Genomic DNA, 12,432 nt, shown 5'->3' with positions numbered 1-12,432 from the left:
TAAAGTGTTTGTAGCTTCTCTTCCCTCTATCATCTTTCTTTCAGACACTGTTTCTCTGTCTGAATCATCATATAACAGAAAATATGTATACCAACTTAGGCTTCATCTATACAATGGAGCAGTGGACTTTACCTGAAAAATTTTAGTCAAATTAAAGATAACACCAAATACATGTGGCTGGCCTAATATTTTCTTACTGCTGGTGAGTCTAAAAGAGGCATGTTTTGTAAGACAGTTAGTGTACAACTGCCAACACACTGTACATAGCTTGGTATAGCTTGCAGTGTTTGGCTTGGTGGGCATTCCACTAGGACCCTGTCCTAGCCCTCACATGTGGGTGAGATAGTGACATAAGTATGATGGGACTCTAGCTGGGCCTTGTACATGCAGAGCAACAGTTCTAGAAATCCTATAAATTACAAGTAGCTCAGAAGCTTAATTGCACAGCATAAAGTTGCAGGTAGATGGATTAAGCTGTCAATCATAGAGTTCCCATTTTACAACCTCATCCCATAGTTGACAAACATCTGCAGGTTGAGATATGCACCTATACTTGGGATGTTTCCTGTCACATGGGTGTGCAGTGACACTACTGACAGCACTACCTCAACTGTTTCAGAGGCACTGCTGACATCACAGTGCTCACCTACCAAGCCTTCACTTAAAGCCTTTGGTAAACCACCTGTGCAACATTGTTGTATTTCTACCATTCTCACAGGTCCTCTTTGTGGTTGCACATACTCACACCAATGCTCTGTGCTATACCTACCTTGGCTAATGGTCAATTATCATGTCCAGATGATGAGGTTCTTAGCTGTTGGGATGTCATGGTGGTGAGGTAAGCTTCTCATGGATGTGACACAAGAATCAGGTCCGACTCTGTGAAGGCAGGTTTGGAAATCATATGGTGTCCTGCCTTCACTTATATTTTGCAGTCACCTCTGAAATGTCACCGTTATAGCATGGAGGTTGCAATAGCATGAGATAAGATGAGACATAGCAGCATGGAGGTTGCAACTAGGGGTGTGCATTCGTTCCCTATGAATTGGGAATCCGCAACGTATAGGGCCTTATTTGTTGTATTCGTGGGGAAGCGAAACGTATCGCGATTCCCCACAAATACAACGAATCTCGACGAATAATTTGGCCGCCTAAAGGACCCAATTTAAACAAACCCCCCACCCTCCTGATCCCCCCAAGACTTACCAAAACTCCCTTGCCAGCAGGGGGTCCGGGAGCCATCCCCTGCACTCACACCCTCGGTGCTGGTTTCAAAATGACGCCGATAGCCTTTGACCTACTATGTCACAGGGGCTACCGGTGCCATTGGTCAGCCAGTCACATGGCCATCGGCGCCATCTTGTGCTCCTACCATGTGACAGGGGCTGACCAATGGCACCGGTAGCCCCTGTGACATAGTAAGGGCAAAGGCTATCGGTGCCATTTTGATTACTGGCAGCCGACGGCCCGAGTGCAGGAGATTGCTCCCGGACCCCTGCTGGACCACCAGGGACTTTTGGCAAGTCTTGGGGGACCCTCCTGACCCCCACAAGACTTGCCAAAAGTCCAGCGGGGGTCCGGGAGCGACCTCCTATCGATAGCCATTTTGAATACTGGCCACAGGAAAATCTTGTTTTCCCGCGGATCCCAGTTTTTTTTTCGTGAAAAATCAGTTTTCGGGTTAGCGCGCGCTAACAAAAAAAACATGTATTTTTGTTATTTTTTGTTACTTTTTGCTATTTTTTGTTAGCGCGCACTAACATGAGTTAGCTAACTCCCATAAGCATGCACTAACCTGAAAACTGATTTTTCACGAAAAAAAAAAAATGGGGATCCGCGGGAAAACGAGATTTTCCTGTGGCCAGGCGAACCCGGAAGCGGGAACAATTGGGCACCCAATTCACATCCCTATCAACTACCACCAACTCACCTTCTCCCCTTTCTTCTGTCCAAATGCCTGACACACCCTCAAAAAGGCAGCTGCAGGAAGCTGCATATATAAACTAGAATAATAACATGCCACGCACTAATGTAAGTGCCCCGTGTAACATGACACATGATACACTGATGCAATGCAATACACACTGATGCAACACATGACGTGATAATGCAATGCACCATACATAAATTGCCTATGCGATGCGGTAAACATGAAACTAGCCTAACCTTGCCCATTTTCTTTGTCACAGGCTCTATTTCTGCTATATTTATACAGACCACCATGCTCGCGAAATTAGACTATTGTAACTCCCTGCTACTAGGACTCCCCAACACCACCATCAAACCCCTCCAGATTCTACAAAACTCCATGGCTAGAATCATAACTGGTACGCGTAAAAGGGACCACATCACCCCCATACTAAAAGACCTACATTGGTTGCCCATCTCCTTCCGCTCACAATACAAAACCCTCACCATCCTTCACAACACCCTACATAAACACAACCACAACTGGCTCGATGAAATGCCTCGCTACCGCTCCTCCAACCGCCCCACAAGAACAACCCACACAGGCACTCTCCACATCCCATCCCTCAAAACAGCACACTCAACCCACACCAGAGGGAGAGCCTTCTCCGTCGCTGGCCCCACCCTCTGGAACTCCCTCCCCACCTTCCTACGCCAAGAGACATCCTTTCACAACTTTAAGAAAGGAGTCAAAACATGGCTATTCCGACAGGCCTACCCTGACACAAACCAAACTTAATATCTCCGCACCTTAGCCCCCCCTCTGCACGACCTGACACCCTGCGCCCCCCCCCCCCCCCAGGTCCCCCCCGCCTGGCCTTTCACCCTCTCTCTCAGCCCGCCTGATCCCCTCCCCTCCTCCCCTGGCCACCTCCCTTTATCCTCGACAGCCACCTCCCTACCCCCCCCTTTTTTTCCCCTTTTCCCTGCCCTCCCCCCCCCCTACTTACCCTTGAAGAAACCCTTCCCAGTAATTACCTCCTGTTTCAATTGTTCCTTATTCCTATTTAATCAAATGTTTCCTGTACATTAGGCATCTGTACATAGCATTCCTCTTTTCCGCTTTATTCCCTCCCTTTTACCTCTGTTATCTATACCTCTCCCCCCTTCCCCCCTTATCCCCCTTTCCCACCCACCTCCTACCCCTTCCCTTTCTCCCCCCCCCTACCCCCCTCAAATCTCTATTCCTTGGTTCCATTTATTGTTTATTTTGTTGTATTTGGTTTTGGGTTTGTTTTTGCTCTTGCGTTAGTTTTTTCATACTGTTTTATTGTCATTTTGTTATACTGTATCTCCCACCTGAGTTCATTGTAAACCGGCATGATGTGCTTCACGAATGTCGGTAGATAAAAAGTTAAAAGTTAATAAATAAATAAATAAATTTGATGAATCTAGGCCTAAATTGGCAACATGTTTTACATGAACTAAAATTTAGACTTTTAAAAATTTAATATTTACCTTTTACACACATTTTCTGCATTTGTCTGGAACACAAATGACTATCATATTAGGGTTTCTTGTTCCTAAATATTCTACGATCAGCAGATCCATTACAAAAGCTCATAATTTGTAAGGATAAGCTCCCAACATTTACCTGACTGAAAACTTGTCTTCTTGTACTCATTTTCTGATCTCACTTATTTAAAGTCCCCAATTATTATTATTATTATTATTATTAATAAATCTTGTTGACACTTCTTACATTAAGAGGTTAATATTCAGAAAACCAGTGTGCAGACAAGTTATCCAGAGAATGTTTGCCAGATAACTTGTCACGGATATTCTGTTGGACAAGTTTCCCTCTGAGCATAATCATGTAAAGTTGGCCAGCTAACTTTAAATCTAACTAGATGTCATTTGAATATAGTTGGAAAGATTTAAAGGTATACAGATAAGTAAGCTTAACACTACCCAGCTATATTCAGAATATAGCTGCGTAACTGCAAAAAATAAAAAATCTTCAAGGAGTTCAGACCTGATCCCCAGTATCTCCACCAAAAAATACTTCTAAGTAGTTGTGGGCTAGTGCCTGATCCCTCCCAACACCCATAATTTAAAAAAGGAGAACCTAGCAACCTGAGGCTGGATGCCCTCCTGACAGCAACACTGTGAGTATACGCTTCCAGCATTGCTATCAGAGCAATATTGGACATGGCCAGGACCAGGTAAGACTTTACCATGCTCCTGGCTAATGTTAGGGAATGGGGAAGGCGTGATTAAGATAGTGGGTGAGTGGGTGGGAAGGATAGGGTGGTGAGCAGAAGAAGGTACAAAAGGTTTTGACTTTAATATCATGGAGGGAGGGAGACAGCTTTAGGTCACTAGGTCCCGGTTCTATTTTTATTTTTGGGCAAGGAAAATTTGGAAGGAGATCAGGAGCTAGCTTTCAATTACTTTGAGATATTTTGGAGGTGTGGGAACTGGAGGATTGGGCCTGAAAGCCCAGAAGGATTTTTATTTTTTCTATGCTTAGCTGTCTATATCCTGACTATAGCCAATTAAGTATCAACTTATCTGGGTATGTGTACCTAGATAACTTTCCAACTGCTCTAAGGCTGTCCCAGAATAATTCAGCAAACTTAGGCCTATATTTTCTAAAACACCGCGGCAGCGTGAATCGCGTGGTGCAGAGGGGCGGGGCGGGGGGGGGGGGCAGGCCTGCAAAACCGGCAGCGATCGCACCTCTGCGGTGCGATCCCTGCCGGCTTTCGCACCCAATAGGGCCATCATAAAAGGTGGTGCTATTGAGCGCGAAATGGGCAGCGAAAAGGCTCCTTACCTTTTCGCTGTCCACGCTGCCTTCGCAGCATCTACCCCGACTCCTCCTCTTCCAGGGCAGACGCTGCCCCGACTCCACCCCTTTTTAGCTATTGCACGTGAAATGGGACTTGTCACGTGCGAAACGCACCTTTTCGCGTGCGCTAGCTTTAAAAAATGACCCACTTAGTCCTAGATTTACTAAGTTGCAATATGGCTACAATGTGTGTTAAACAATGAGCTGATTTGCATTGCATTTACATGCATGAATTATGCAAAGCAGCAGATGCATAACTAATTTATGCAAATAGCTAGGATGACTTAGAAAAATATCTGCCCTGTTATTTTATTGCCTTTGAGGGAGGTTTTGCTATTTTCCCATGAGAACATTGGGACGTGAATGAGGGTCCCCAATGGTCTTGTGGGAAAATATGAAGGGCCAAGCAACTCTTAGCACACCCTCGTAAACCTGAAAAAATGCCCTCAGTAGGGTCTCAACTGCTCCCCACCCCCCCCCCCCCCAAAGCCTGAGGCGGCTCTGGCCCCTCTCCAAATATAATATTTTTCAAAGTTCATAGCAACAACTTGCCACTTCTCAACTCCTCCCCTTTTTCTTAAAAACTGGGGAGAGAGTGGGGGCTGCTGTGATAGGGTTTGGATGGGAGGGAGGAGTTTTACAGTGGAAGGACCAGTTTTTAAGTTAAAAGGTAGGGGTTTGTAAAGGGGATGGGACATCACTGTGTGGTTTGAAAAGTATTATGGTTTTAAGGTGGTGGGAAGTTGGGCGGGGATCTCCAAAGACCCCTGAGGGGGAATTGTGAAGTTTAGGGGGAGATTTGGGTTGCTTGGCTCTGTAATGCAACGGCAACCCTTGCTGAGGTAGGCCGCCATCGCACAAGCAGGCCCTGTACTGCAGCACAAATTTTTTTGTCGCATGTTTGTCCCATGATAAAAAAATACACCGATACAGCCACAATATTTTGTCAGGGAGGGGATTAATATCACATAGATACCCCGCTGCGATATTTGGCTCTTCCTGCGATAAAAAAATCATGGCTTAGGAAATATCCCCCTTAGCCATATAAGGCTATCTGCAGTTAGCTAGATAACACTGTTCTTTCCTTGAATGTACAGATAAGTCAGAGGCAGAGACACCAGTGAAAATTTCAAAACAAGATGTTTATACAACAAAATCTCAGGCTTAGCGAGACAAATATTTTGAATATTGACCCTAAGTTAAAGAACTTGTATTACTTTTACATTAATTTAAAGGACAGAAGAAAATCAAATAGGTGGGATATTTCCACTGTGTGAACTGAAATTAGAAGTGGGCTCAAATGTGTTTCACCAATTTTTAGGATAAAAAGTGTGAATTGCACATTTGGATTGTCCATCGGAAAGGAAGGCTCAGAAGACACAGCTGTAAATAAAAATGTGATTTATAAGCATTGCACTATTAAACTGGTGAGAAATCTGAAATTTGAATTTGATGACTAAGTAAGTTTCTCCATTTCATTAACCAGGAAGTTGATAAGAGGACAAAATATTTCAGGTTTCTTGACATAGCTAGTCATATTACTAAGAAATGCTGTATGCAAAACTATGCATGTATACCACCCAAAAATAATTAAAGTGAAAAAAAAAAAGGATGGCTGTAGTCTAAGAAATGCCACAATAAAACTGATAGATTCTTTTTGATAAAGAAACAACTGTTTCCAGATGTGACCCTCCAATCTATTATTTGTAGATGATACAGCTAACACATAAAATCATCCCAATTGTAGCAAGGGGGAAAAAAAAAAAGCAAATTAATCAGCAGCAGGCAGACTAGCAAATAGCCTTCAGTATTATATCCAGAAGGCGTTTATTAACTAGCCAGATGCTATTTAACTTGCCTTGTATACTGCTTCAATCGGTTATGTAAATTATATACAGGTTGTACATTAAACACATAACTCATTGCATATTTACATCTCCAGGCTATTGTTTCTTTCTTGCAATTACTGTTAGTTTATGTAATCAGAAGTGAATACTTAAGTGGAGTCCATATCCCTATTATACTAAAATAGATATGTAAATATTTAGGCTACAGCTGCAGGTGAAATCCTATCTTTTTCACATGGAACACAGCAGCCAGGGCTGGTGCAAGAGTATTAGGTTTCCTTGCAAACCTTACAGCCTTGAACTCCCCATCCATGGCCTGATCCTCCCCATATACAATTGAAAATTATACATTTAGAATAACAGATTTTGCAAGAAAAGGTAATCTTTTGAGGTAAAAATATTATTTCAACACTGGGTTCCCAAACTTTTTGGTGTGGTGGCACACCCAGCACAGAGTTCACTTCATCGTAGCACACTATCACCTTCACCATCATCCTTCACACTATTACCTTCCCTCTCCTTCCCCCCACAGCACCCCACTAGGTATCGTGATCAAATTCTCTTCCCTTCCCTCTTCCACTTTGCAGCAACAGCATCATCGCATTCTCTTCCTCTCCCCTGGCATCATTACCTTCTCTTCCCTTCCTTCTTCCCCATCTCTTGGCACATCTGTTATTACATTCCCTGTCCGGTCATCATCACTTTCCTTCTCCTCTCCAATTTTCTTCCTCAATCCTCAGGTAGAATCATGTTCCCTTTTTTATCCCACACCCTGGCACCATCATCACCTTCTCTTCCTTTCTCTCTTCCTCCACTTTCCTGTATCATCATTATATTTTCTCCCTTCTCCCCTAACATCATCATCATCATCATCGTCATCATCACTTTCCCTTCCCTCTCTGTCTCCCCCTGTCAGCATCTTCATCGCCTTATCTTCCTCTCCTCTGGCATTATCACCTTCTCTTTCCTTCCCTCTCCCCCACCCACTGGCATCATTAGTTTCCCTCTCCGTCAATTCCCTGGCTTCATCATGTTCCCATCCCTTCCCCTACCTCTTGGAATCATTGTCATCGCTTTCTTCTCCCCACAACCTTGGTATCATCAATCTCCCGTTCCTCTCCCCACATCCTCCCAGCATTATCATCATCTTCCCTTCCATCTTCCTCCACACCCTCGCATGATCATCACCTTCTCCTCCATTCTCTCTCTCTCTCTCCCACCTCTCAGCATCAGCATCATTACTTTCTCTATCCCTCCACCCCACTGGCATAATCATCATCTTCTCTTCCCTCTTCCCTGGAATTATCACCATCCCTTCCCTCTCTTCTGGCAGCATTAATACATTCCATCTACTTCTACTCATGTACCCCATGCTCTAGCACCATCACCTTCCCTCTCCCGCTCCCTCTCCCTCCATTTCTCTCCCCCAAGCCCTAGCATTGTCACTTTTCCCTTCCATTCCTTCCCCTGCACACTTTGGCATCATCACCTTCTCTTTCCTTTGCTCTCCTTCCAGCACCTTGCATTATTACCTTCTCTTCCCTCTCCCCTGGTATGATCACTTTCTTTTCTCTTCTCTCTCCTCCCATCCACTGGCATAATCACCTTCTCTTTCCTTCTCTCTTTTCCACTTCCTGGCATCATCAACTTCCCACTTCCCCACCTCCTTAGAACCATCATCTCCCCTTCCCTTCCTTTTCCCTCCAAACCTCTGGCATTATCACCTTCAATTTCTTCTCCCCCACATACCTCTTGGAATATTCAGCTTTCCCTCTCCTATCCCCCCACATTCCTTGGCACATTCAGCTGTCCCTTCTCTTTCCTATGTCCAAGAACCAGCAGTCAGTAAGACATTCTTACCTGAAGCTGCTTTTTACTCCTCTGCCAGATTCTCTGAGATCCAGGAGCTCATTGCACCGGGTGCACATATATAACATCTCACCAGCTAATAGATAATCATATATCTTCAAAAGACTAGAAGGTTTCCATCTGACTGCTGGAGAAAATATTAATTAAAATTCTTTCAGGTGCGTTCAGAACAGTAAGCCTGTGAAGGAGTCAGTTGGACTATAGATGTTCAAGGGCTAAAAGAGGCCTTTAGGGAAGATAAAACCATCGGAGAGAATTAATTCTTTGCTTCTGTCTTTATTCAGGAAAATGTAAGGCAGATATCCAGGCCAGAAGTGATATTTAAAGATGATAATTCAGAGGAACTGTACAAATTTTAGTGAACTTGGAAAATTTAATAGGCCAAATTGACAAACTAAAGAGTAGTAAATCATATGGACCAGATAATGTACATCCTAGTTTGCTGAAAGAGCTGAAAAATGGAATTGAAGACCTACTAATAGTAAACTGTACATTATCATTAAAATCAGCTATAGTACCTTTATATTGTAGGGTGGCCAAAGGAAATCCAATTTTTAAAAAGGTTTATGGGATAATCCAGGAAACTACAGATTGGTGAGCCTGCCTGATATTAGTGCTAGGAAAAATGGTTGAAACTATTATAAAGAACAAAATTAATGAACATATAGAATGATGTTTAATGGGACAAACCAACATGGATTTAGACAAGGGAAGACTTGCCTCACTAAACTGTGACTTTTTTTTTAAAGTCATAAATTAGAATGTGGATAATGGTGAGCCAGAAGAATATCTGGATTTTCAGAAAGTGTTCAACAAATTACCTTATGAGAGACTTCTGAGGAAATTGAAAAGCCATGGGATTGGAGGCAATGTTCTATTATGGATTGAGAACTGGTTAAAAGTTAAACAGAAAGTAAGACTAAATGGTCAATTTCCTCAATTGGAAAGGTGAAAAATGGAGTGCCTCAGGGATCTGTACTGGCAGCACTACTTTTTAATAATGAGTGGGAACAATGAGTGAGGTGATCACATTTGCTGATGTTACAAATTATTCAAAGTTATTTAATCACAAGAGGATTGTGAGAAATTGCAAGATAACCTTGCCTGACTGGAAGACTGGGCACCGAAATGGAGGTTGACATTTAATGTAGTGCAAAGTGATGCATGTAGGGAAGAACAATCCAAAATATACACACACAATGCAGGGTTCCACATTAGGAGTCATGGCCCAGGAAAAGAAACTAGGTGTCATCATGCTCAGTGTGTGGCAGTGGCCAAGAAAGCAAATAGAGTGGTAGAAATAATTAGGAAAGGAATAGAAAATAAAACAGATAATATCATAATGCTGTACCTTTATTATTATTTACTGAATTTAATATACCACCTGTAAAAAAAAAAGTTTCAAGTGGTTTTACAATAAAAAAAATACATAAAAAATCAAATTGAAAAAGACATTCTAGTCACCACATCTCAAAAAAGATATAGCAGAATTAGAAAAGGTTCAGAGAAGAGTGACCAAAATGATACAGGGACTGGAACAATTCCACTATGAGGAAAGGCTAAAGAGGTTAGGGCTCTTCAGCTTCGAGAAGAGACAGATGAGGGAAGATATGATAAATTTCTATAAAATAATGAGTGGAGTAAAACTGGTAAACATGAATCAGTTATTTGCTTTTTAAAAAGAAGAAAGACTAGGGGACAGTCAATGAACTTACTAGGTAATACATTTAGAACAATTAGAAGAAAATATATATTTTTTACTCAACATATTATTAAACTCTGGAATTTGTTGGTAGAGAATAGGGATGTGAATCATTTTTGAACGATTAAAATTATCGTCAGATAATTTTAAAATCATCCTAAATCGTTAGAGTGCACGATACAATACAAATGCCTCCGATTTATCATCAGGGGCATTTGTATTGTATCGTTAAATAGGGCATGGGAATTATTTAGGGGAGGGCGGGAAAACCGGCACACCAAAACAACCCCTAAACCCACCCCGACCCTTTAAAACCAATTCCTTACCCTCCCCCATCCTCCCGAACCCCCCCAAAATGTTAAATTACCTGGTGGTCCAGTGGGAGGGGTCCCGGCACGATCTCCCGCTCTCGGGCCATCGGCGCCATTTTTGCTGCCACTAATTAAAATAGCGCCGATGGCCCGATAAAAAAAAACCCCACCCAACCCTTTAAATCGACCCCCCTTAGCCTCCCCCACCCGCCTGACCCTTTTTTTTTTAGGGAGGCCTGCGCTGCTAAAAAAAAAAAACCCACCCGACCCTTTAAATCTACCCCACCCTCCTGACCCCCCCAAACCTTTTTAAAATTACCTGGTGGTCCAGGGGGACCTCGGGGGGCCTCGGGGAGAGATCCAGGGGGGCCTCAGGGAGAGGAGAGATCCAGGGGGGCCTCGGGGAGAGATTTCCCATTCCCAGGCATCAGCTGTTCTAAAAACAAAATGGCGCCGATGCCCCTTTGCCCTTACCATGTGACAGGGTATCCGTGCCATTGGCCGGCCCCTGCCACATGGTAGGAGCACTGGATGGCCGGCGCCATCTTTAAAGATGGGAGGGTGGGGTCGATTTAAAGGGTCGGGTGGGTTTTTTTTTTCTAGCGGCGCGGGCCTCCCTAAAAAAAAATTAGCGATGTGAATTGGAATCGGAAACCATTCCAATTCACATATCTTAACGTTAAGACGATCTGGCACACGATTCACATCTCTAGTAGAGAATATGGTAAAAGCTATTTCTGTAGCTGGGTTTTAAAAAGGTTGAAAAATTTCATAGAAACATAGAAACATAGAAATGACGGCAGAAGAAGACCAAACGGCCCATCCAGTCTGCCCAGCAAGCTACGCAGTTCATCCATTTATTTATTTATTTATTTCCCACCCTTTTTCTCCCTCCCACCCATCACTATTGGCTTCCAGCACCCTCCGGCCCCAACTCCCTTCCACCCCTCCACCATGCAGAGAGCAGCGCCGTATCCACATCCCAGTGAACATCCAGCTCAATCAGGGGTAGCAACCGCCGCAACAAGCGGTGGTTGCTACCCCTGATTGAGCTGGATGAAGAAAAATCAATTAACCATTATTAAGGTGAACTTGGGGAAATCCATGTTTATCACTAGGTTAAGCAGCATGGAATCTATCAATCATTTGGGATCCTGCCAGGTACTGGATTAACCACTGTTAGAAACAGGTTATTGGGCATGATGTACCTTTGGTCTGTCGCAGAATGGCAAATCTTATATTCTTGTGTTCTTATTGGGTGTTAATGCTACTGTTGTGTACCTGCCTGCGTACCTGCCATGGCCAGAAGGGCTGCTGGCGCTGCTTCCTCAGCGGCAGTCATGCCGCTGTGTCCGGGCTCCTCCCCAGCCACCTTCTGCCCTGCGCGGCAGGGCTGAATTGCCGGGAGCCTCTCTCCGCAGCTGGGACTGCCGCTGCCTCTCCTGCTCTACCTGACAAGTCTCTTAGCGGCTGGAGCCGCTCCTGGGGTCCTCACCTGGCAGGGAAGCCGTCCTGCCGGTGCTTTCAGCCTGCTTACTCTTCTTTCAATCTTCGCGGCAGGGAGCCGCTCTGACCTGGGCCCTCCACGTGACAGGGATGCCACCAACCACCCTGCTCTCCTCTCCATCTCTCCTTAGACGCTGGCGAACGCCTCTGCTCAGGATTTAAAGGGCCAGCGGTGGGAAAAGGTCCCGCAGGCCCCGAAGATGATGTCATCATCCTGCCTTGCTTCAGCCCTATAAAAAGGGACCTGTGCCAATCCATCTTTGCCTTTGCAAGGATTTAGACGCTCCTGGATGTTCCTGTCCTTCGCTCCAGGTGTCTTCACTGTTCTATCGCTTCTTCAAGGTCCTGTGATCCTTGCTCTTCGTTGGAGCTCCATGTCTTGTCCTGATGTCCGTGATCCAGTCCAGATGTCCATCTTCCGCTCCTGTTGTCCAT

This window comes from Rhinatrema bivittatum, chromosome 5 (assembly GCF_901001135.1).
Source record: "Rhinatrema bivittatum chromosome 5, aRhiBiv1.1, whole genome shotgun sequence".
Classification (NCBI taxonomy): Eukaryota; Metazoa; Chordata; class Amphibia; order Gymnophiona; family Rhinatrematidae; genus Rhinatrema; species Rhinatrema bivittatum.
Note: the sequence above shows the minus strand (reverse complement) of the source record.